Source organism: Xyrauchen texanus, chromosome 25, assembly GCF_025860055.1.
Source record: "Xyrauchen texanus isolate HMW12.3.18 chromosome 25, RBS_HiC_50CHRs, whole genome shotgun sequence".
In the NCBI taxonomy this organism is placed as follows: Eukaryota; Metazoa; Chordata; class Actinopteri; order Cypriniformes; family Catostomidae; genus Xyrauchen; species Xyrauchen texanus.
Genome location: NC_068300.1, coordinates 37,149,040 through 37,173,786, shown reverse-complemented (window position 1 = coordinate 37,173,786; position 24,747 = coordinate 37,149,040). Strand labels below are relative to the sequence as shown.

At 41.5% G+C, this 24,747-nt stretch overlaps 1 protein-coding gene, 1 long non-coding RNA gene and 1 other non-coding gene across 5 annotated transcripts in view; all 3 read left to right on the top strand.

Moving 5' to 3' along the window:
- Positions 1-1,185: 1,185 nt before the first annotated feature.
- Positions 1,186-3,481, top strand: LOC127618372 (uncharacterized). The gene is made up of 6 exons (XR_007967427.1): positions 1,186-1,296; positions 1,844-2,043; positions 2,147-2,278; positions 2,509-2,622; positions 2,738-2,788; positions 3,354-3,481. It is a non-coding gene; the product is annotated as an uncharacterized LOC127618372 (long non-coding RNA).
- Positions 3,482-18,087: 14,606 nt separating this feature from the next.
- On the top strand, positions 18,088-18,170 carry trnal-uaa (transfer RNA leucine (anticodon UAA)). The gene has a single exon. It is a non-coding gene; the product is annotated as a tRNA-Leu (tRNA).
- A 3,403-nt stretch (positions 18,171-21,573) lies between these two features.
- Positions 21,574-24,747, top strand: part of LOC127618368 (utrophin-like) — a 269,333-nt gene continuing 266,159 nt past the window's right edge. For all 3 annotated transcript variants that reach the window (XM_052090759.1, XM_052090761.1, XM_052090757.1), the window contains exon 1: positions 21,574-21,879. The gene's annotated coding sequence lies outside the window, so the exon portion shown is untranslated. The remainder of the gene's footprint in view (positions 21,880-24,747) is intronic.

Here is a 24,747-nt window from a genome sequence, read left to right as displayed (position 1 = left end):
AGAATAGTAATAATAAGACTAGGAATTATTTTAGTTTAGATAGATTTCCACTGTGTAATTAATAGAGCTTCAATAAATGTATATAGTTGTAACACTAGATATATTGTTTTTTTGTTTTTGTTTTTTATAGATGTATTCTATAGTTGTTTTTACTGAAAAGAATGAGACAGAGGTAATACCAAGTGACTGGCTGAGCATCGACAAAAGATTTTACTTTTGGCCACCATATAACGGTACAAAATGTAGAAAAGCGGTTGAAAAAAATGAAACTCCTGATGAAGAACGTATATATAACTGAATGGGTGGCATTAATTATGAATTATTATTGAGAAATATAGAGAAATAACTATTCAAAAATTAAAAGATGCTCCTTGTGAGTTATGCCAAGCAGTTCTTTTCAAATGTTCAGATAATAGGCTTAGTGATGTTATTTGTTTCTATGTTTAGATTCCTATGAAAAAGCCAGAAGAAAGCTGGTGAAATTTTGTAAAGGCAACAGTTTGGAGTCTACAGATGAGGACAGTGTACGGAAAAGAGTGTATGTTTCCTCTGTTCTCTGTTCTCCTTTTATAGCCTACTGCTTATTTGCACTGAGCTTTTAAAAAAATTGATTACACTTAATGTGTCCAACAGACCATCATCAAAATATATAAATGGTTTTACATCGGATACAGCCTCAGGAAGACCTCCAGTGCAGGCCTCAACAAGCTGGCTCCACACAGGTACAGACAAAAACATACAGTGGTCATTGCATCATTTCCCAACATATCTGGTCACCACAGATTCCTTAAATCCAAGACTTGGGAATATGGTCCCCTTAGAATTAAAGTAATTTCCTGTGTATAAGCCACAGGAGACTGTTTTATGCAAGGTAAAAAAACATTAATACCATATTAACTGCTCTCGTGTATAAACCTGAAGAAATTTAGAAGAATTAATGTATAAACTGCGGCTAATAGTTGGGAAATTACAGTACAAGGTTATATCTGACATTTCTGTCAAAATTAAGTTGTAGTAAACTATATTTAATTCCAAGGGGACGATATGTTGAAATGTCAATTTCCTGTTGAGTAAGATCGCAGCGAAGCTCTGGATGGAAGTAAATGTTGTGATGTTTGGCAATGTATTGTACATTGTACTGATTCTGTTTCATATTGTTCCATATGCAGAGACAATGGAAAGACAAAAAAATAAAATAATTCTGCAGTAATGGAGCCAAAAGCCTGACCTTGCCAGCCATACCACCATTTGCACCATCAGCACCTGCTGTGACAGTCCCTGAACCAAGACAAGATGGTACGTAGAATTAACTACTTACGTAGGAGTTTTTAGTAATTACTTTTTTTAGTCTCTAACATGGATTAGAAACTGTTCAAGGAACAAAATAAAATGTATGTAACCAAAAAGGAGAATAAAACCAACTTCGCCTGGCTAAGTTGTACTATTTTCAAATGATAAACCTTTTAAGCCCTGCTTTTGACAATTAGCCTTAATATCAATTTGCTTTGATTTACAACCACAATTTATTTTTAAATTGGGGACGTTATGTAAAATGCAAAATAAAAACAAAATTCCAAATCTTGTAAAATCATATTTAGCTTGAAAAGGACATAGACAACATATCAAATGTTGAAAATGTCAAATTTTACTATTTTATGGGAAATGGAGGCACATTTTGAATTTAATGCCAGCAACACGTCTAAAAAAAAGCTGGGATGGATTCAACAAAAGGCTGGAAAAGTTATGTTATGATAAAGACAACAAAAGAAGAGATGCAGTCTCTCTCTTTATACGTTCTATTCTGTGTAGTTATAATGTTGCATCGTATGTTTGTCTGATTCAGAAAGAGAACTCCGGCTCTACCAGATGCTGGAAGAGATAAAGGGTCAAGTCAGGCAGAATACGCTCCTCCTTCAGGCTATTTTGCAAAGAGAGAATGCAGCTGAAGTTGTGAATGAGGAGTTTCAGTTTCCATTAAGGAGCATGACAGGCATAAAAGATCTGGAGGATAGGCTGTCAAACAGAGACACACAACGTTCTCTAGTAAATTCTAATGATGTTCTGTTACTTCACTTAAAAGAATACTAACATATCTAGAGATCTAGACCTGGTTTACTGCTGCTTAACACATTATGTTTTTTCATAGACAAGATATCTTACCAGCTTGGGTGGAACATCTGCCAAAGACATTGTCCACAGGATTATGAGAGAAATAATGACCAAGGGAGAGGACAGAAGAGCCCATTTTCTACAATTTTGCTAGCAAAAGTTGTCATAGGTGATATGTTTTAAAAAACATTCAAAACTAAGACATAACTTTGAAATAGCAAAAGAGAAAACAACCACTTACAGTTTCACATAACGTGTCATTGAATGAAATACAATGCAAGTCAATGAAAGAATGCCAATTAATCCACTAATCATACAGAACTCTACAAAATAACCCTCAGATATGATCTTTCTGCTTACCCTTTCTCTGTTTAATTTTCTTTAATTTCATGCTGACAGATGCAGCCAAAAAACAAGGAGCAAAAGTGGTGGAAGCCGAGGAAAAAATAAAAACCTGGCTGAAGTGTAGTGGAGACCGAAATGGAGGAAGAAAAAAAAGAGCAACAGAAAAAGGTACACAAGGCCTTTTTAAGGCTGATCCAATATGTTATTAATTATTATATATATTAATATATAAGTTTTAAGTCATTTACATTTTGATAATTACTATATTTTTTCTTTAACACAGAAAAGCAGATGCCTCCCCCTCAAGCAGATTCCAGCAGCTGTGAAAGTGAATGTAAGTGTCTTCCAATGATTGTTTTTTCTTCCTCTGTCTAACCCCACCACTAAACAGAGGTGTATTTCATCTTTACTAGGCGTACACTAGATGTATAATAAATTTGCTACCCCAACATGATGAAAATCTCTTGCTGGCGGGAAATAAATACTACTTTTCCCCCTTAAAACTATACACTCAACTACTAACACCATATTCTTTCAGTTACACTGTATTTAGCTTAGGTCTCAAACAAAAAAAAACCAACATACACTAAATCACTGTAAATTAATGGTTAAAATCATAATGCACCAGAAAAGAAAATTATGGTATTTTAATGGGCATTTTTGTGGTAAGTACTTGTAGAAATTACAGCAAAGTCTAAGAGTCAAATGTGTAATTTTCAACATTTGACATGTTGACTATGTCCTTTTCAAGAAATGATCACATTCTGTTTTTCTGTTTGCTGTTTTTATATTTTGCACAACACCCCAACTTTTTTCTGTTTTGGGTTGTGTAATTAAAATAGAACGACACATCTTAAATGTTCTAAAAAGTTGTTTGTATGTTTGTTGTTTTTTTACAGGAGTATATGCTGCTGCTACTTCTCCTCCGCTCCGTCTTCATCATCAGAGCCACTCAGTGGGTTTTTTTTGGCCTTGTTCTGCATTTTCTTTGCTGCCTTTTTTGTCACTTTTTGGTTCCTTGTTGATTTCTTTGGCTTTATGTTTTACTTTTCTTTGCATTTTATATTTTTTTTAACAACAGCACCACAACATGTTGTTAATTGCATTAAACTGCAATACGTTAATTTTGTTATCAATAAAAAGGGTCATTTTTATAACCAATTCAGTTTGTCTGTTGTGCCGTCTCTTAATGCAATTCAACAATGAATAAGCCATTTCACAATCTTAAAATTTGAGTGTAAGGTTGGCCCAACACAACAACAGACGTTGGGCCAACGTGCTACCTGGGAATCGTCTAATACAAATTCTGAATTCCTCCGATTTCATTTTCAATACAATCAATAACTATAACAGAGATGCACGATGGCACCAGTTGTGAGAGAGTGAGACGTGAAAGAAGCCGGAGTTTCAGGTTGAGTGACCAGAATCAAGAATTTCAGAGCTTTGTAATAACATGTTATGTAGTTTAGTCTCCCGACCAACATATTTTGATAATTTAAAATGTGTAAGTTAATAATAATAAAACCACACCAATAATAATAATGATTATACTAGCATCTTGATAGTTGCCTAGATATTAGTCAAATTGTATTTGTGTCTGTTGATTTTCAAATAGTAAAGCCACGCTTAAGTGATTTCAGATGTGTGTATCAGTACTTTTGTACATTTTCAGCAGTAGTGTAACGATACGGTGGGTGGTGTGGGTTAAGAGATCCATCCTGCCAAGTTTGGTGTCTCCATGACTTACGGTCTCTGACACCCAGATACTTTTAGGGCAGACAAAAAAAGAAGACGACGACGAAGAAAATCACAAATACAATAGGGTTCCAGCAGCTTCACTGCTTGGCCCCCTAAATACATACATTTAAAAATTAACTTGTTATGCTGGACCATTTAAAATGAACTGTTGAATTTGTAAAAATGTGCTTAAAAAGTCTTTAAAAAATATATCTTAAAAGGGAATGGTGACCATTTACATGACCTGTACATGCTAAGTGTAGCTCTTAAATTATTACCTAAAATCTTGATGTAGCCTATTATTCATTTTACCCAACAATTTTACTGCATTAGTCATTCTAAAGAACAGCATGGCAACATGGCTTGAAGTTTGTGGGTAAAACCAGAATGTTAGGGTTTTTTGACTCATTGAAACATTTGTCATGTTCCTGCTTGTTTGTATATTTTTTAAAAATGTACTCAAATTTGATGAATCTGTGGTTGTCTTTAAAAATTGCCGCAAATATTAAAACAGCAAATGATGTTTGATATGTGTACAGGGGACATTTGAGATAGAATAAAGTTGCCGACCTACAAGCATTACCGAGTGCACCTTTAAGTGCTGTATCTACTCTCATTTTTCTCCATAGCTGTTCACAGGAATTCATTCTGAAATAAACAGGACAGCAGAACTGAAATGTGTAACTTTGATTTCTGCACAGCTGTAAACATTTTGCAATATCTCGTGTGAAACACTGTGCATCTGAAGGCTTCAATTTTTACATTCATGGCAACAGTCAAACATTCTGTCGGTTGAAGTGCTATAATGAACCCTGCTGGAAACAGATGGCATCTTGGCTTTTGATTGTGTGGAAAGTCTCCATGCTGGTTTGATCTGTTCATCATCATTACTCCCTTTAACTCATCCCTCCCTTTAAGGGTTGAATTGTTATGTCCTTCTAGGGAAAAAGTAAAACAGGCATGTAAGTTTCACAGTAAAGTATTATTTCAACCAAAAAGGACAATTGGGGCATTACTCACTCTTTTCCATGGAGATGTCCGTGAATGAGTCATTCTTTTGAGTCAGATCTTTGGTCTTAATGATTTGTTCATGAATCATCTAAACTACATATAAATGATGACATCATTTCCCATTTTTGAGGGGAAATATTTCTAAATTTCTGATGCACATTCAAATGATAAATAATTAAATGATTCAATGTAAAATCATACATTTAATAACAAGGCCTATGTAATAAGTTACATAGAACTTGAATAATACTTGCCCTTTAACCACCATCTGTGATGTCATGTGTATATTGGCACTGTCTCGTTATGATGCAGTGGCGTGTTTGTGACTGACTGACAAGACAGGAATCCACCAGGGTGGTAGATTGCTGAAAAAATATTGTATTTGCTCTCCTCGTCTGAATCAACACATTTTCCAATACCACATATTTGACCCCAGCCACTCCACTCACCACAAGACAAATGAAAGTACACTGCCTGGCCAAAAAAATAAATCCAATAAAATCACCGTTTGGATTTAAATAAGCAGATACTTAAGAGCCTATGATTGTGATTGTGATTTATCAAGCTCAAACTGTGAAAGAGTGGTTCAGGGAGCATGAGGAATAATTTTCTCTCATGAATTGGCCACCACAGAGTCCTGACTTTAACACCATTGAAAATCGTTGGGATGTGCTGGAGAAGACTTTACAGAGTGGTTTGACTCTCCAGTCATCAATAAAAGATCTCGGCCAAAAATGAATGCAACTCTGGATGGAAATAAATGTTGTGTCATTGCATAAGGTTGTCAAAACAATACCACAAATCAAATTCTGTAATCAAAGCTAAAAGGCAGTCAAATGGAATATTAGAGTATGCAAGTTTTTGGGGGTCAGGCTAGGGATGTGCAGAATGACAAATTACACTGATTTTTAAATGAAAGTCAACTAGTCTAAAAAGAAACCATCACAAAACGTTGTGCGTTTATGTGACGCATTCAAATATTTCCAACAGTCAAATCCAATGCTAAATTTGGTTAACAATTGGCATTTATCTGCGACATGCTTGACGTGCATTATCATAATTGTAGACTACATTAAATATAGACCTTGACATGCATTTAATGAATCAACGTTAGTGGATACATACATATTTATTAAAAACAATTCAATGAATAGTGAAGGACGAATAGAGCAACTCTAATGGCCTGTTCTAAACAGAATTCACCAAGTAAAAATTGAAACATATCAAAACGGACAGGACATTGTCGAAAATAATTCACTGGTAAGTGTTTTTCTATGAGAGAAAAAAATTTGTTGAAAAGTTGCACGTACAATATTTCATGACATGCATCAGTCTATGATCTAATATGACAGCTGTTCGGTTAAGAACATTAACCAATAACAGTTACGATGGCTAGGATAAAAATATATATACAGGTCTTTGATAAATGTCTAACAAACCTAATGTACTGTTCTAAACGTGACATGCACTCAGAATAAAAGATAGTTTAATCTGATAAGCAATCAGCACATTGTTCAAAATATCCTTCTTGATCAGCAGGGTAAAAATAATTTGCATACCTAGCCTAAAATAGACCATTTTCTAGGCTAATTACTCAAAAGCATACATTTTTGATGAACAAAATTAACATGACAACATGGTTCGGTGAAAGATGGGACCCGACTCACCTGAAGCGATTATCCTGCGCTTGAAAAAGCCAGCTAGGCGGGAAAATAGCTTGCAAGCATGCACAGATACAAAGACTTGAATGTGAAAACATCCATTGTGACTTGCAAGCCAATGTTTTGGAAACCCGTTTCCCGCACCACCACCGAAGTGATTTCTATAGCTATGTTGGAAAAAAGTGCAAAAATTTTGGAAAAGACAATAATTTTGCCACAATGTGCAGAACAAAAATGGAGAAAGAAAAGACTGTGCATACCATCACAGAGAGAGATGATGAATGTTATGAAGACATCCTGTGTGTGAATGAAGAGAAACAAAGACCTGCCACAAAACCTTTCACTGCCATGTTCCTTGGGAAAGAACAGGTGAAGTTTCAGTTAGACTGCGTGCCAGTTGTAACATTATTCCTATCAACCTGGTTAACCCAGGCACACAAATTGAAAAGACGGATCAAGTGCTGGTGATGTACAATAAGAGCACTCTTCAACCACTGGGGAAATGTAAGATTAAACTGCGAAACCCCAGAAACAAAAAACTACAGCTAGAATTCATGTTGTAGATGAGATCCACAGTGCCATTACTGGGCAGCAGAGCAGAACAAGCCATGAATCTAATGAGAGTACAGTATGAAAATATTATGGCTTTAGACAGTATTGTGGCTGAGCAGGCTGGACCATACAAACTGTTGGCCATGGAGGAAATCAAAACCGACTATGCAGACGTGTTCCAGGGAGATGGATGCCTTGAGGGCACATACAGGATTAAAGCAGACCCACAGTAGAACCAGTGAAGCAGTCAAAGAGAAGGGTTCCTGTCGCAATGATGGCACCTCTTAAGACAGAGCTGAATGAACTACAAAACAAACTTCCCGTCACCTTTGAAGGAATGCAATGTTAAGGTTGTTCAAAGTAAGTTTTATCTTTAACAACACTATCAAATTGATTAGTAGGCACAATAACGCCACTACAAAATGGACCACAATCTTAATTGATTTGGGTTGAATGGATCACATGACTGCGTCACATTACAACAAATATGTAATTGTTTCCCATCTACAATACAACATAAAGATGGCGTTTTCAAATTCATCCACTTGTGAGAGTGTTTTCGAAACGCTCCATTTTCCCTGTCAAAAACACAAGACTCAGTGTGGACAGAAGGCCAAAAACATAGAGAAAAAGATGCGTTTTTAAACTAAAACTTATTTGTGTGGATGTGGCCTATGACTTGTCATGAGACCGTGTTGACAAAACCAAGTTTTGAAGGTTAGATCAGGTAGAAATAGCTCCTTATACGTCATTTTACAGTGAAAACTGTGTATGGGCAAAGGTTGTAAGACTCAGGGGGGAATTCACTAAGAATGAATTACATCTGGTAAAAGCGTTGGTAACTTGCACACACTGTCTGTGCTGGTTTAGTGCTCAATTCACTAAAGGAATCAGGCAAAAGCAGAAACGTGCCCCAAAAAATCACTGCAGAATGCAATTTCCACACTCAGTTCTGATTCTGAACGCTTTATGGCAGGATATAGCAGACCACAGTGATCCCCCCCAGATACACCTAACCCTAACTATACTAGAGAGTCGTTGATCCCTATACCCAAAGCCCACCCCTATATCTACCCCTAACCATAACCGAACTAGGGAGTCAGACTTGAATGTGAGTACTCCTCTTCTGAAACACTACCAGCACCCACTTTTGAGAAGGCTTTGTGGGACTTGGAGGAAAAGGGTCAAGTTCATCCTCAAGAGCATATTCATGTATCCTTATGGTAACATGTCTTTGTAAAATCTATTTGTATTTGCAAATAGAAATATTAAAATGTTGCCTGAATAAACGTATTATTGGAGATAATTTGCTTCTCTAAAGGTGTGGTGTTTAGCATCAAGATTCATTGACGTAGTAACAGTGTCTGTGGGAATACTCTGAAGAGCCCCACCTCACCTGTTGCTACTCTGCATTAACAACTCTTGGCAGTGCTAGCACACAAGAGTAAACACTTGAGGGAACAATACACAGAGACGTAATCATGGGAACTACAGTGAAAATAGAAAAAGTCAGAAAGCTGGAAGGTCAGGTCAGTCCATATATACTTTTCAAAACGACTGCTCAAAATTCTCAATTGTGGTAACATGGGATTCATTCATCTTTTGTGGGCTCAGGGCACCAACTGAAGTGGACCTGCTGGTACAATATGAATAGGTAAATATATAGATATATAGATATATATAGATGAGTGGCATAAAGGTTCAGTAGATCAAAAGAAGTCAAATTTACATGAGGTGTTTTCATGTTGTTAATCCAGATGCTATGATTTATAGTGTCATCTTGCCAGTGCCAGGTTGAAACGAAACTTTATTTGATTTCTAGAAACAGCAGGTTCTAGAAGCATCCTTCAGAGGAATGCATCTGTTCAGGTAATCGGATGACACATGCTGAGTTTGGTGAGTAAATCAGTCTAGTGTTAATCTATTTAAAAGATCTAAAATGTATTACAGGTCAGAACACTATAACCAAGCACGTAAGAATCATACTGTTCAACTAATTCATTATCAGTTTCACTTTGATCTTGAGAGCCTAATTTACTTGCACTTTCATATGAATATGTATGATTAATTTCCATGTTTAAAGTATATGCTACATTCCCAAGCCAAAAGGAGATCATAACATTTAACAATGCATGCATAAAATTTATATTTTAAAACCCAGTCCATATTGGTTCAGCTGATAACCAGCTGAAAGGTATATTTTGGGCACCTTCATGCTGGTTTTGGATGGTTAGCATGACTACACTCAAACAGGTCTACCTGTAACAGTAACCAGTTTAACCAGCTTGTGCAAGTGACAGTTGCTCATATAAAACCAGTTCAGACTCAACTCAAATTTAAGGAGGTCTAAACTTTAGACTTCAGGGCAGGGCCTTAACCACAATATACAAGTCCCCCCAAACAATCAGATATGGCCATATTGTCCCCCCAAATGATTGATATCCTTGTTGCTGTTCTGCTGCAGTTCACTATGCACCAATGCCTAATTGTCATTTAAGAAAACTTTAATTTTTAGCATAAACAATAGTTAACACCGCTCATCAATATAATTTGAGATCAACTTTTCAATGTAATTTGAGAGCCAATCAAATTGACACAAGTTTAAGAAGTTGAGCAGGAACCTCGCGGATTATTCAGGCGCCGTGCAGTACGCACGCCTCAGTGTCAGCAGCTCAAGTTAAGAGTGTTTGTGTCATGTAAGATGCCACAAAAATTTCTCTTAATTTTCAGTAATTTAACAGTTAGTTTTACAGTTACGTTTTATGTAATTGTGTTAAATACTGTATAGGCAACAATTCTATAAAACAATAGTGAATTTAAAATCAAAATTTAATGTCTAATGTGAAAATATGTTTTCTAATGTAACGCTGTCCCCTTAAATTCTTTGGCCAGTTCATGAATAATTTATTAGATTTGACATGATTTATTTGAAATAATTAAAAGAACAGTTTCATATCTATCCTTGTATTTTTCACCTGGTTGAGGTTGAAAACCGTGTGTTCACACCAGAGGTGGCGAGAGCGTCAAATCGATCGGAAGTCATTCATTTTCAATGACTGCCAGTGTCTCTCAGTGGTGAGAAGCAGCGTGGCGAGTCTTGGGCGGTGTGGGCATCAGAGGAAAGTTCAAGTAAAGTCAACATTATGGTAATGAGCTGTGACGCAGTTCGGTGGAAACCTATTGGAATATAGAAGTGCTCCGCTCTAGCAAAGTCTAGAGAACACAACAGTGTAAACTTTGATTCCCACCAAACATTAGTTCCGAAGATAAAATGGAGGAGAAACTAATTATTGCCGTGGCGGGTTTCCAAGTAATATATGATATGTCCCTGTTTGCTTACAGGGATATAAAACAACCAAGACCACAGTTATTATTACAAATGTATTTTATTTTGATAACAAACAACTATAATTTTAATTACTTTCTGCCATCGATCGATTTCTTATTTTCACATTTTAAAGAGTTCATGAGGATATACGCTACTTGTGATAGGTCGGCAACAAGTAAATGGTCGACATGTCTGGATGGTTAAATTGCGGCCCCTTTAAATATAGTTCACAAAACAAAGCATTCTGAACAAATGTTGGCACCTATTTCAACTATGTCAGAGCATCCACGAGCGTCCTTGAAGGCAGGGCAGCCAGAGCGAATTTTGACGCTCTCTGCACTTCTGGTGTGAACGTACGGTAAGGGTTTTAGAAAGTAATTAGTAATAAGTAATGCAATTACTTTTCAGACAGAGTAATTTGTACAGTAATCTAATTACAGTGTAGAATATGTAATTTGCTGTATATAATTAATTACTTTTTCAGAGTAACTTACCCAACACTGGTCTTTTCTTTGAGACAGCACAAAAAAGAAAGAAAAGATGACTAAAACAGATTGCTAACAATTCAGACACGGTGTTTGTCTTGTACTGTGTGAATGTAAAAGAAAAATATGTATGTTTTAAAACCAAAAATTATAAACATTTTGGGCCTTTATCACATTTACAAAATGTATTCAGAATTGTATTCAGAGCCTTTACTATTTTAAAGGGACATAGAGGATTATATAAATTATAATTGAATTATATAACATTTAGATGTAAAGAGACAGAAACCAAACCAGGTCTGCAAATTATGGCCGTGTTCGCGAAATCATGAGAGTTCTTTAGGTTCAATCGACTGAAGCGACTGAACAAGCACAAGCACGGCAGCTTACGCAATACTCGTTCCCTCCTCTCAGGGAACCGAGGTTACGTGAGTAACCGAGTCGTTCCCTCTCGAGAGGTCTCTCCTATTGCGTAAGCAGCTTACGCTATGGGAACACCATGCAAAACGCCGTGTGTGCTGACTTCGCTCTATAAAGCCAGAGGCGGATGCCTGAGCCTTAAAGCAAAGTGATTATCCAACAAGCCGGCCAACGGCGAGCTATATAATGGGAAAATACAGAGCACCTTTGCCCCAAGGAGGTCCATGGTGGGGCTCATTGTAAAAACACAAGCACATAACTTATGTACTGATTTTTCTATGTATTGATATGCATAAAAAATCCTCTAAGTCAGTCAGAGACGGACCTATAAGGGAGGAGATAATGCTCAGCATATACATACTCCAGTCCATTCTACAGTCAGGCTGATAGAATGTTGGAATGCAATGAGGGGACCTGTAGGTTATAAAACCTGATAAATGTCGGCGCGAGGCCCAGCCTGCCGCCGACAAATATCTTCAATGGGTATCCCACTCGACCACGCCCACGAGGAGGCCATGCTCCTCGTAGAGTGAGCTCTGACGCCTAAGGGGCATTGAAGGCCCTTGGCTTCATAAGCCAGCCTATAGCATCCACTATCCAGCCGATATTCTTTGCTTTGAAACTGCGAGACCTTTAGTGCGGCCGCCAAAGCATACTGAATAATTGTTCCGTCTGTCTGAACGGGCAGAATGTTCCAAATATACTCTGAGCGCCCTGACCGGGCAGAGTAAATTAGCGCCGCTCAGTCCGCTGGGGACGATAACGCTGCCAGAGATATCACCTGTACTCTGAAGGGTGTGGAGAGCACTTTAGGAATATACCCGTGCTTTGGCCTAAGGACAACTCTGCAGTCGTTAGGTCCAAATTCCAGGCAAGCAGCGCTTGATGACAGCGTGCAGATCGCCCACTCTCTTGACTGAGGCGAGCGCCAGCAAGAGCGCAGTTTTGAGCGAGAGCTGTTTAAGGTGCACGGTTCGGAGAGGTTCGAACGGGGCACTCTTGAGTGCGTCCAGGACCGTGGCCAGGTCCCAGATCGGCACCGAGGGGGGGCGAGGGGGGTTCATCCTCCTAGCGCCTCTTAGGAAACGAATGATTAGGTCGTTTTTCCCTAATGAACGTCCTTTATCAGGATTATGTGACGCCGCTATGGCAGACACACAGACTTTGAGCGTGGAGGGTGTGCGGCCCGCCTCCAGCAGCTCTTGCAAAAAGGCGAGTACACTTGGTATCTCGCACGATTTGGGGTTCAAAGCTCTTGGTATCACACCAGTCACTGAACACTTTCCACTTTTGGGCATATAAGTGTCTCGTAGAGGGCGCCCGCGCCTCCGTGATGGTTCTCAAAACTCCACTGGGGAGGTTCTCGGGAACCCGTTGAGGGGCCATGCATGGAGGGCCCACAGATGGGGCGGGGATGAAGAATCATCCCGTTGGTCTGCCTGAGGAGGTCTAACCTCAGCGGAATCGGCCATGGGGCAGATTGCATCATCTGCATCAGTTCTGGAAACCACGTCTGTTTTTTCCAGAGAGGGGCTACCAGGAGCACTGCACATTTCACTTCCCTGATCCGACTGATGACCTGAGGTAATATCGCGATCCGTGGAAAAGCATACAAGGGGCGGCTCGGCCAGACTTGGGCGAGCGCGTCCGTGCTCTTTGAGAAGAAAAGGGGCAGTGCGCATTTTCCCTGGAGGCTGAAGAGGTCGACCTCTGCCTTGCCAAAGGTTTGCCATAACCACTGAACCATCAGGGGTGGAGAGACCATTCTCCTGGGAGAACCTTGTCTCTGGACAGCATGTCCGGCTCCTGGTTCAGGACGCCTGGCACATGCGCTGCTCTCAGCGAGCGCAAGGGGTGCTGTGACCATGAGATGTGCTCCCTGGCCATAGAGTGCAGGGAGCTCGACCTGAGTCCACCCTGGCGATTTATATACGATACTACCGTCATGTTGTCCGTTCGGACCAGGACGTGTTCGTTTTTCAGGTACGGAAGCAGGGCTCTGAGAGCCAAGGCGACCGCTTTCATTTCCAGACAGTTTATATGTAGGCGCTTTTCCGGGTTTGACCAAAAGCCGGAGACAGGCCTGCCCTCGTAAAGGGCCCCCCCCATCCTATTCGTGATCATTTTTCTCCGTGTGTTCACGCCCAGACTCACGCCGGTTCGATACCAGTCGACGGCTTTCCAGGGCGTCAGGGCTTTTATACAGCCGTGATTTGCTCTGATTAAAAAGTGGCCCGAGCGCCACGCGTGAGTGGGGACACGGCTCTTGAGCCAGCGTTGGAGAGGACGCATGTGCAACAATCCTAGCTGGAGTACAGCTGATGCCGAGGCCATGAGACCGAGCATCCTTTGAAATCGTTTGACGGGCGCTACCGGTCTGAATGATGTTGCAAGGCGTCGATAGAGAGCGCTCTGATGAGAGGCGCCGTCATCTGCACTGAGTCTAGCACTATTCCCAGAAAGGAGATATTCTGGCTGGGGGATAGCACGCTCTTTGCAAAATTGATTCTCAGACCCAGGCATTCTAGATGGCTGATAATCCAAGATCTGTGCGTCGTTAACTGACTCTCTGATTGTGCTATGATTAGCCAATCGTCGAGGTAATTCAGTATTCGCACTCCCGCTGTCTCAGGGGAAAGTGCCGCGTCCATACATTTCGTGAATGTACGGGGGCCAATGATAGGTCGAATGGTAGTACTGTGTACTGGTATGGCTGTCCCTTGAAGCTGAATCTCAGAAAAGGCCTGTGATGAGGTGCTATCGAATGTGAAAGTAAGCGTCTTTCAAATCCACTGATAGAAACCAATCCCGGGCTGAACTTGCGCGAGGATATGTTTGGTCGCTAACATTCTGAACGAGCGAATCATTAAAGCTTTGTTCAGATGTCTGAGATCTAGGATGGGGCGGAGGCCACCGTCCTTTTCGGACGAGAAAATAGCGGCTGTAAAAACCTGCCTCGCTCATAGAGGGAGGAACAGTTTCTATAGCCCTTCTCTATTAGTTTGAGCACCTCGGTGCGTAGAACATGTGACACATCTCTCCTCACTTTCGTCTCGACCACCGCTGAAAAGCGGGTGGTCTGCGAGCCGAATTGAAGCGAGTAACCGTGTTTTATTATGTTCAAAACCCATTTCGGCATGTCGGGATTTTTTCCCAGGCTTTTGCTCGCACAGATATGGGCTGAATGCTGGCTGGGGGCGTGTCGCAGTGACGTATGGGCCCCACCGCAAATTGCCTTGTGCTAACACTGAGCTTACAGCTGTCAGAGGCGTGGCGCGCTGAGCAGCCTTGTTGAGTGCCGAGTGCAGGGGTGCGTGTGAGATTACAGGCACGCACGCTATCTCCGAAATGCTCGCAGCATGAGCTGGGGAAATGTTTGAAACTGTATGGACAGTGTTTTCGGGTGGGGTGCATACATCGTAATAGGCACGCGCGCCACTGTCATAAAGCTTCCCGCTCTTAGCGGGAGTTTCTTAGCTCACGCGTCGCATCCGTGATGCTTGCGGCATGAGACAGAGAAATGTTTGAAACTGTATCGACAGTGTTTACGGGTGGGGGTGCATACATTGTAATAGGCACGCGCGCCACTTTCATAAAGCTTCCCGCTCTTAGCGGGAGTTTCTTGCTCGCGTGTCGCATCTGTGATGCTTAGCGCATGAGACAGAGAACTGTTTGAAACTGTATGGGCAGTGCTTATGGGTGGGGGTGCATATACCGTAGTAGGCACGCGCGCCACTTTCAAAAAGCCTCCGCTCATGGCGGGGGTTTTGGCTATGCATACAGTGTTTGTGTGTAGGGGTGCATGCAGGACAGCAGGCACGCGCGCTACCTTTATAGTATTTCCGCTTTTACTGGGGAAGTGTTTATAACTGTGGGAACAGTGCTTGCGTGTAGTGGTGCATACATGACAATAGGCACACGATCTACATATATGGATAGCGTCCAGCTGGAGCTGGGGAAGTATTCGGCACTGTTTGGACAGTATTGATACGTGGGAATGCGCACTTTAGTGTGGACACGTGACCCCTTAGTGACACAGGCAGAAAATGACTCTTTTTGTGATTTCTGTGTGTTGCCGTTAAAACGGCGTTTGATTGCAGGTGAGCGAGTTCTGTGACTGGCCCATTGACTGCTGTACAGACATTTCCAGCCGCCTGTAAGGGGACTGGGTAATGTTTCACACATTTTAGAGAGTGTTCCAGCTTTTGCGAGACACGCACTCTCTCTTTTTCTTCCTATTGCTAGGAAGACTTACGAGGCTCCGGGTTCAGCACGATCTTGGGCCGAGGACCCCGTTGCTCAGGCGGCTTCCTTCGGTTAGTGGAATGCGAGCGGCGTCGAGCGTCCGTTTCAGGTCTGCTCTTTGGCTGGGAGACGGGAGGTGCCGCCCTGGCTCGCTGCTGCTGCTGAGGCGGTCTCTGGCGGCTCTGAGACGAGCTGGAGTGCTTGGGCAGGAAGTGACGCATAGCCTGCGAATCCTTCCGAGCTTCAGTGAAGCGTTCAGCAAACTCTTTTACCGCCGGTCCGAACAGGCCGCTTGGAGCGATAGGCGCGTCAAGAAATGGCGCCTTATCCGCGTCCTTCATCTCTGTTAGCGTCAGCCACAGATGGCGCTCAAGGACAGTCAGGTTAGCCATGGCCCGGCCGATGGATTGGGCGGTGGCCTTTGTGGCTCGCAGGGCTACGTCAGTGGCGCTGCGCAGGTCCTTGAAAGCCTCAGGTTCAGGTCCCGACTCGCCCATGGTGTGGAGAAGTTTGGCCTGATAAACTTGTAGAACAGCCATGGAATGAAGCGCTGATGCAGCTTGGCGGGCGGCGCGTATGCGCGCCGGGCAGAGCTGAGGTAGATCGGCAGGGCTTCGAGGGATGAGAAGCTTTGGCTTTCCATCCAGCGGTGGAGGGTGGGCACAGATGGTTGGCCACAGCCTCCTCGAGGGGCGGGTTCCCTCAGTAGCCTCTTTCTCTCGCGCCGTCCACCGAGGAGAGCGAGGAAGAGAAAGAAGGCTTCAGGCGAGCAGAGTGCGGGCTTTCCACGACTTTGTGAGTTCGTCGTGAACTTCGGGAAGAAAGGGAGGGTCTCTGTCGAGGGCCTGCCGGCGCTCTGCAGGAACCACTCGTCCAGCCGGCTGCGGGCGGGTTCTTCCGAGAAGACCAGTCGAGCCCGAGGTCTTCCACGGCTTTGGACAGGATGCGGACGATCTCAGAGTCCATGCTGGTGCCCGTGCTCGTGTCCGCTAATGTCGACGGCGCGGGGTCGAAGGCCGAGCCCGGCCAGTCGTCGGATGCAGCGTCAATAGAAAGGCTGTCATCCTTTTCACCGTCGTCCCCAGACGAGACCCACCGCTCTGTTGGAGGGGTGCTGGTCCGCCTGCGTGAAATGGACTGGTGGCGGGGAGATCTTGGGTAGTGGTGAAGCACGCGGGGACTGGCCCGGCGTGACGTCACTGAATTCCGCGTGCTCTGGCAGCCTCTTTTTCTTGCGTGGCTCGAACGGAGGAGACGGCTAAGGCGGCAAAGCGAGCGCGCAGCTCGGCGAGGCCCAGGGAGTCACATTCGGGCATCCGCCCTGAATGAGAGCAGCTTCTGCGTGGTCAGGTCCCAGGCAGCGAGTGCAGATAACGTGACGGTCCCCGTCAGGAAGAGGGCCTCTGCACGAGGCGCAGGTTAAAGGCATTTGGAACAACGCCTCGAAAATTGCTCTTTACTTAAATCAAAAGCGTCGCAGAGGCGAACACTTGTAAGTAAAAAGGATATCAGTGATGCGCGCCGGATGGCGTAGCAGAATGCTTCGAAGGCGGCTGAAGGCGCCGGCGTTCTCTTAGCAGTCCTGCTGTAGGCTTGTCAACGGCGGGCGAAAAGACTCCAACAATCCGGAGGATCCAGCGAAGAGAAGGTCTTCGCTGAAGGAGATTAAATCTAAAGAACTCTCATGACAGGCGCCTAATACATAGCCTTAGCCACGCTAATCTTAATCGGGCGTGAAGCGCGCTCATTGGTCGCGGGTTCAGAGTCGCCCCGTCATTGGTTCGAGCAAGTTGCCGCAGCACAGCCAATGACCGAGCTGCCTAACTCATTGCTGTCTGCTGTGCAGCTGCAGTGCGTTTTACATAAAGACTTCAATATTTCTCGAGAAACGGAGTTTTCCCATAGCGTAAGCTACTTACGCAATAGGAGAGACCTCTCGAGAGGGAACCGCTTCGACCTATTACGAGCTTTAACATGTATTTAAAGATACATGTTAAAGATCGTTGTATTCTTCATTTTAGCTAGTTAATCGAAGCACATAGTAGTTATTAGTGGTTGGAGAGTTGGTTGGAGAGTAGATTAGTACAGTATTAGTAGAATCAGCTAGCATGGTAAATGTAAGTCAGCTGCTCGAGCAGCTTTAAATATAAAGTGAAGGTAAAATACATTTTCTGATAGAAATGCATGTAAGAATACCAGGATGGCCGAGTGGTTAAGGCGTTGGACTTAAGATCCAATGGACATATGTCCGCGTGGGTTCGAACCCCACTCCTGGTAAAACTTTTCAAATTTTATTTACGCATGAGCATAATAATGCATAATGTACACGCAATGCTTTCATATAGAGTACGCAAATAAGAGAAGTTATGGTTTTATGGCGAAAGGAAAAGGAAAAAACATGGCGTGCGATTCGACGAATGCTGTACTGTAGTGCTCGACGTTTGGCTGCTGTGGATGAATCGAGAGATAAACAAAGATGAAACCGGTGGACGAGTGCAGTCCAATACGTATGTAATATGCACATTAATCCCATACAGCAGTAGGCCTACGTTGCCAAGTGCAATAATATATTAATACAATTTAAATCCTCAACATATTGATAAATTGGTCATATACTGCCTCCTATTGGTAGTTATGTGATAGTTAAAGTATTAAATTGTGTATTTTCTTTGGCTTTTGAGATTGTTTCACTTCTGAAGTATACAGTCGCTGTTAAAGGAACAGTTCACCCAAAAATGAAAATTCTCTCATCATTTACTCACCATCACCCCAGATGTATATGACTTTCTTTCTTCTTCAGAACACAAACAAAGATTTTTAGAAGAATATTTCAGCTCTGTAGGTCCTACTATGCAAGTGAATGGTGACCAGAATTTTGAAGGTCCTAAAAGCACACAAAGGCAGCATAAAAGTAATCCATTCTAATTCATGTCTTCTGAAGCAATAGAAACAGATCAATATTTAAGTATTTTTACTGTACACGTTTCACTTTCACTCTCTACTCTCCTAAGAGTTATTCTTTTGATTTTTGGTTATTCACATTCTTGAATGAGACATTTTCTGCAGTGATTTTCATGTGGAGTTTAAAGCGGCACTTGACACTGGTGCTGACACCCTGACGCAAATCATGAATGCGGCTTCAAGATATCGGGAGGAAATCTACCTGCCACAGTCTACCAGCAGATTGAGGAGGATGAGAGTTTAAGAGATTTAATGCCCATAACAATGAATATGCAATCTAGAGACAAGTTCTTTCAGTTAGTCAAACTCCCACTGAGACTTTGGGAAATGTTTAACGTTAATTCAATTGGTAATATTTTAGTGCATTCCTTTCTTTATACTGTTGAAGGCTTTGTTTGGAAAATGTTAATAAAGTTATTGTATATTGTTACGTATTTTGAGATTTCTTTACTAAAAAAGTAAATAAATGCATTTTCACATATATATATATATATATATATATATATATATATATATCTATCAGATCATTCAAATTTGAACTGAAACACTCTTTGTTACATATATAATTCTCTTTGGTGCACTAGTAAAACCAAAATAATGTATAATTTGATCAATGTATTTTGTCCATGATTACATACATATTTTTATATCACAATGCATGCATTTCTATCTCCAGATTTGTCTGATCTGTTAATTAGAAATAAGAATAATTTAATATTTTGATCCTGTAAGTGTTGAAAGTTTTTATTTTGTTTTATAAAATGAAAATTAACTATTTAAAATAATACAATATTTCAAATATTGAATATATTTACACACACACACACACACACACACACACACACACACACATATTTACTTAAATATAGAATTATGTAAATATTTTATCTATTTTACAAATTATGAATTGTTATTTTGTAATTGTATTAATTTTATATTAATTATAATGTAGTGTTTCAAATAATGTATTCACAATATTGATTTCATTAATAATATATAAATATACTATTTAGATTAAATAAAGATTTGATAAAAAACCATGAGATAGTCATTGGAATATTTTAAACTTTAAATGCATACCTGGGGTCTTCAGAGATCCAGGACCTCATTATTCCCCCTGTACCTCGTCCATTTTTTGGAGATGTGCCTACACCTCTGTAGTATTCCTCAATCTATCTCTTGTCAACATGTAAAAAAAAAGACAAAATTGTTAAAAATTAAATAATAAAAATATATATATATTTACAGCTTCAAGTCTTTTTGGGGTATGATGCGACAATCTGTTCACACCTGAATTTGGGGATTTTTTTGCCATTCTTCTCTGCAGATCCTCTCAAGCTCAAAGTATTGTGTTTGGATGGGGACCATCCGTGGACAGCCATTTTCAGGTCTCTCCAGAGATGTTCGATTGAGTTCAAGTCTGGCTGGACCACTCAAGGTCATTCACAGAGTTGTCTTACATTGTCTTGGCTGTGTGCTTAGGGTCATTGTCCTGTTGGAAGGTGAACCTTCAGCCCAGTCTGAGGTCCTGAGCTATCTGGATCAGGTTTTCATTAAGGATATCTCTGTATTCCTTCAACCCTGACCAGTCCCCGGTCCCTGCTGCTGAAAAACACCCCCACAGCATGATGCTGCCACCACCATGCTTCACTGTAGGGATGTTATTGGTCAGGTGAGGAGCGGTGCCTGGTTTCCTCCAGACATGACACGTGGAATTGAGGCCAAACTGTTCAATCTTCATTTCATCAGACCAGAGATTCTTGTTTCTCACAGTCTGAGAGTCCTTTAGGTGCTTTTATGTGTCTTGCACTGAGGAGAAGCTTCCATCTGGCCACTCTGCCATAAAGCCCATATCGGTGGAGTGTTGCAGTGATGGTTGTCCTTCTGCAAGTTTCTGCCATCTCCACTCATGATCACTGGAGCACAACTAGAGTGACTATTGGGTTTTGGTCACCTCTCTTACCAAGGCCCTTCTCCCCCGATTGCTCAGTTTGGCCAGGGGGTCAGCTCTAAGAAGAGTCTTGGTTGTTCCAAAGTTCTTCCATTTAGGAGTTGTGGAGGCCACTGTACTCTTGGGAACCTTCAATGCAGCTGAATGTTTGAATGTTTGTAGCCTTCCCCAGATCTGTAACCCTTTCAAAAGTAACCCTCACAACCCTGGATATGGCTATTAACATTTGGGTGTACTACTGACATTATGTAAGTTGTTTGTCTATTTAGACTCAATAGGTGCCTAAGAAAATACTTGTTTGTATCTTATATGTTATGTGTTTGACAGCCAGATCCGTCTCATGAAATTTCAGCGTGAGATTAATGAATCCTGTTTGAGATTTGTCCTGGTATGTTGTATTATCTTTTTTTATATATATGCAAAATAAGACATCAAAACATCAAAATATACTTTATTATTTTCAAGTTGATATCTTGATAGATATACATGTCGGGTCTCTAAAGAGTGTTTGCTGAAATTTCCATGCATTTAAGAGTTAATGTAATTTTTTATTTGACAACTTCTATCCAATTTTATTTTAATATATATTTTGTATAAATGTGAATTTTGTGCCTGTTTGGTTTCATACAGATATAGTCGCCTTTCAAATTACAGGTTTCCCATAATTCCACACGGGGTCGTCCCGTAAACGCAACATGACTGGCGCGAGCGCTGCTCGTGACGTCACGTGTCCATCATTCCTGCTCTTTTGAGTGGGCGGAGCGGATGGCAGAGTTCGGGACGCGCGGTGTGGACGCGTAGCTCTTATTTTGTTATTCATGAGTAGAGTAAACTTTATAGAAACATAGAACTAAAGTAAACTACATCAGAAGCGCCGAAACAATCGAACTGGATAACTCTGAAGTTTTTCTAAAGGAGTTTGGATCACTTACAGCACTGAGCAGAGATCTGGAGGAATAGACGCGCTGGCAGCTACTTGTGAAGTCTCGAGCGCTGAACATGCCCTAAAACGAGTCAATGATTCAATAATTGATGAGAGTCACTGTACTGCACTGGGAGATTCATCACGCAAAGGTGAGAGCTCCCTCTTTACTGCCAGCATTTTGCTTTTTAAATCAAATCAAGCTGGTTTCAAAGGCTTACTACAAGTTTGACAAGTTTTGTTGAATTATGGGGTCTAAACGTGACTAAATACATTAAAAACGAAATATGTCAAACTATTCAAATGAACAGATGCACGGTTTTAAATGGTGTTGTTTCTGTTCCTTGAGACTTTGACTCCTTCAAGACTTAATATGATATATGACCTTTGAATCAGAATCAGAATTAGCTTTATTACAATGTATGCTTCCACAAGGAATTTTTCTTGGTGATAGAAACTCCCATTGCATAAAATACCAAAAAAAAAAAAACACAAAATACGATTGTAAAGATACAATCTTTATAGATGTACACAATAAGACAAAAATATACATGTAGTATGTACAGTACAAATCCAAATCTGTTATTTACTGTGCAAGGGATTGCAATGCAGAAGAGGTAGTTAAATAATAGAAGTGACTAGGCTGTGTATTACACTTAACTTAGTTTGTACATAGTTTGAACTGTTCATGAGATGGATAGCCTGAAGAAAAAACGTTATTGTGCCTGATGGTTCTGGTTCTTAGTGCTCTGTAGCATTGGCCAAAAGGCAACAGTTCAATAAGGTAGTGAGTGGGGCTGGGTGAGTGGGGTCCAGAGTGATTTTACCAGCCCTTTTCCTCACTCTGGAAGTGTACAGGTCTTAAAGGGTGGGCAAGGGGCAACCAATAATCCACTCAGCAGTCTGAACTGTCCTTTGTAGTCTTCTGATGGCCAGTTTAGTAGCTGAACCAAACCAGACAGTTATTGAAGTGCTGAGGACAGACTCAATGACTGCTGAGTAGAACTGTATCAGCAGCGCCTGTGGTAGGTTGAACTTCCAAATCTGGCGAAGGAAATAGAACCTCTGCTGGGCCTTTTTCACACCGGAGTCAATGTGGGTCTCCCACTTCAGGTCATGTGAGATGATTGGTGTCCAGGAACCTGAATTAATCCACTGATGCCATAGTGCTGTTCAGAATAGTGAGCGGGGTCAATGTTGGGGTGTTCCTCCTAAAGTCCAACATCATCTCCACCGTTCTGAGCGTGTTCAGCTCCAGGTTTTTATGACTGCACCAGTGAGCCAGCCGTTCAACATCCCTTCTGTATGCAGACTCATCGTCATCTTGGACGAGGATGATGACGGTAGTGCCATCTGCAAACTTCAAGAACTTTACAGAGGGGTCCTTGGCGGTGCAGACGTTGGTATAAAGGGAGAAGAGTAGCTGGGAGAGCACATATCCCTGGGAGGCACCAGTGCTGATCGTACATGTGCTGGAGATGAATTTCCCCAGTCTCACTAGCTGCTGCCTATCCTGACAGATAGATGTGGGAACAGAGAGCTGGGTTAATTTATTCCATAGGAGACCTGGGATGATGGCGTTGAAAGCCGAACTAAAGTTGACCGCATCATCTACAGGCCTATTTGTTCTATAAGCAAATTGAATGGGATCTAGAAAGAGTATTTTCTTTTAGCCACTTTAATTTTCTTAGTGTGCTTTTGGCCTGATTATACAAGATATTATCCCCGCTTCTGTAAGCATCCACTTTGGCATGACAAAGCTATCTGAGTTTTCCTGTAAACCATGGTTTGTCGTTGTTGAATGTTAAATGAGTCCTAGTAGGTATGCACATATCCTCACAGAAACTGATATATGATGTCACAGATTCTGTGAGCTCATCCAGATTGGTGTCTGCAGCTTCAAAAACACTCCAATCAGTACAGTCAAAGCAGGCTTGTAGTTCCAGCTCTGGTTCATTTGTCCTACTTTTTACAGTATTTACTACTGGTTTAGCTGATTTAAGATTCTGCCTGTAGATTGGAAGAAGATGAACCTGACAGTGATCAGAGAGTCCCAAATCTGCTCTAGGGACAGAGCAATATGCATCCTTTAATGTTGTGTAGCAGTGGTTCAGTATGTTTCTGTCCATGTTGGGGCGTGTAATGTGCTGTCTGTATTTTGGCAGTTCACAAGTGAGATTGGCTCTGTTCAAATTGCTGTGAATAATAATAACTGAGTCCGGGTATTGTTGTTCCGTGTCCGTGATCTGATCAGCCAGCTTTTGCAGCGCTGTGTTCACACACATGTGTGGAGGACTATAAACACTCACCTGAATAAAGTAGTAAAACTACCGTGGTGAGTAGAAAGGCATACAGTTGATAAAGAGTTCATCCAAATTAGGATAGCAAATCTTCTTTAACGTTGTTTCATCTGTACACCAACTTTCTTTGATGTAAAAGCACGTTTCACCGCCTCTCGTTTTCCCTGTTAACTCTGCAATGCAATCCGGCCTGAACAGCTGAAAACCCGGCAGATGTAACGAGCTGTCCGGAATGGCTTCACTCAGCCAGGTTTCTGTGAAGCACAAAGCAGCAGAGTTTGAAAAGTCCTTGTTTGTACGGGTGAGGAGATGTAGTTCGTCCGTTTTGAGCGGCGATTCACCAGATGAATACTCAACAGCGCTGTTCGAAAGCCGTGCTGGCGGAGCTTGACCAGCGTGCTGGCTCGCTTCCCTCGCTTGCATTTCATAGCGCATTTAAACAACATAGCGCCGCCTCCGACTAAAATGTCCAGCATCTGGCCATCTGAAGTTCTAATAGAAGTTTGATGAATGTGAGAAATTAAGAAACAAACTGATAGGATTAGGGTTAGTTAGAGTTAAAGTAAGTTGTGTTTTATATTGTTTAGTTTGGTTGTGTTTAATGGAGGTAGGTTTGGTTGGGTTAGAGTTAAAGCTAAGGTGAGTAATATCTGTGCCACCTAACAGAATTGCAATAATATACAATGTTTTCAAACAGCTTTCCAAACACCACCCCCATCT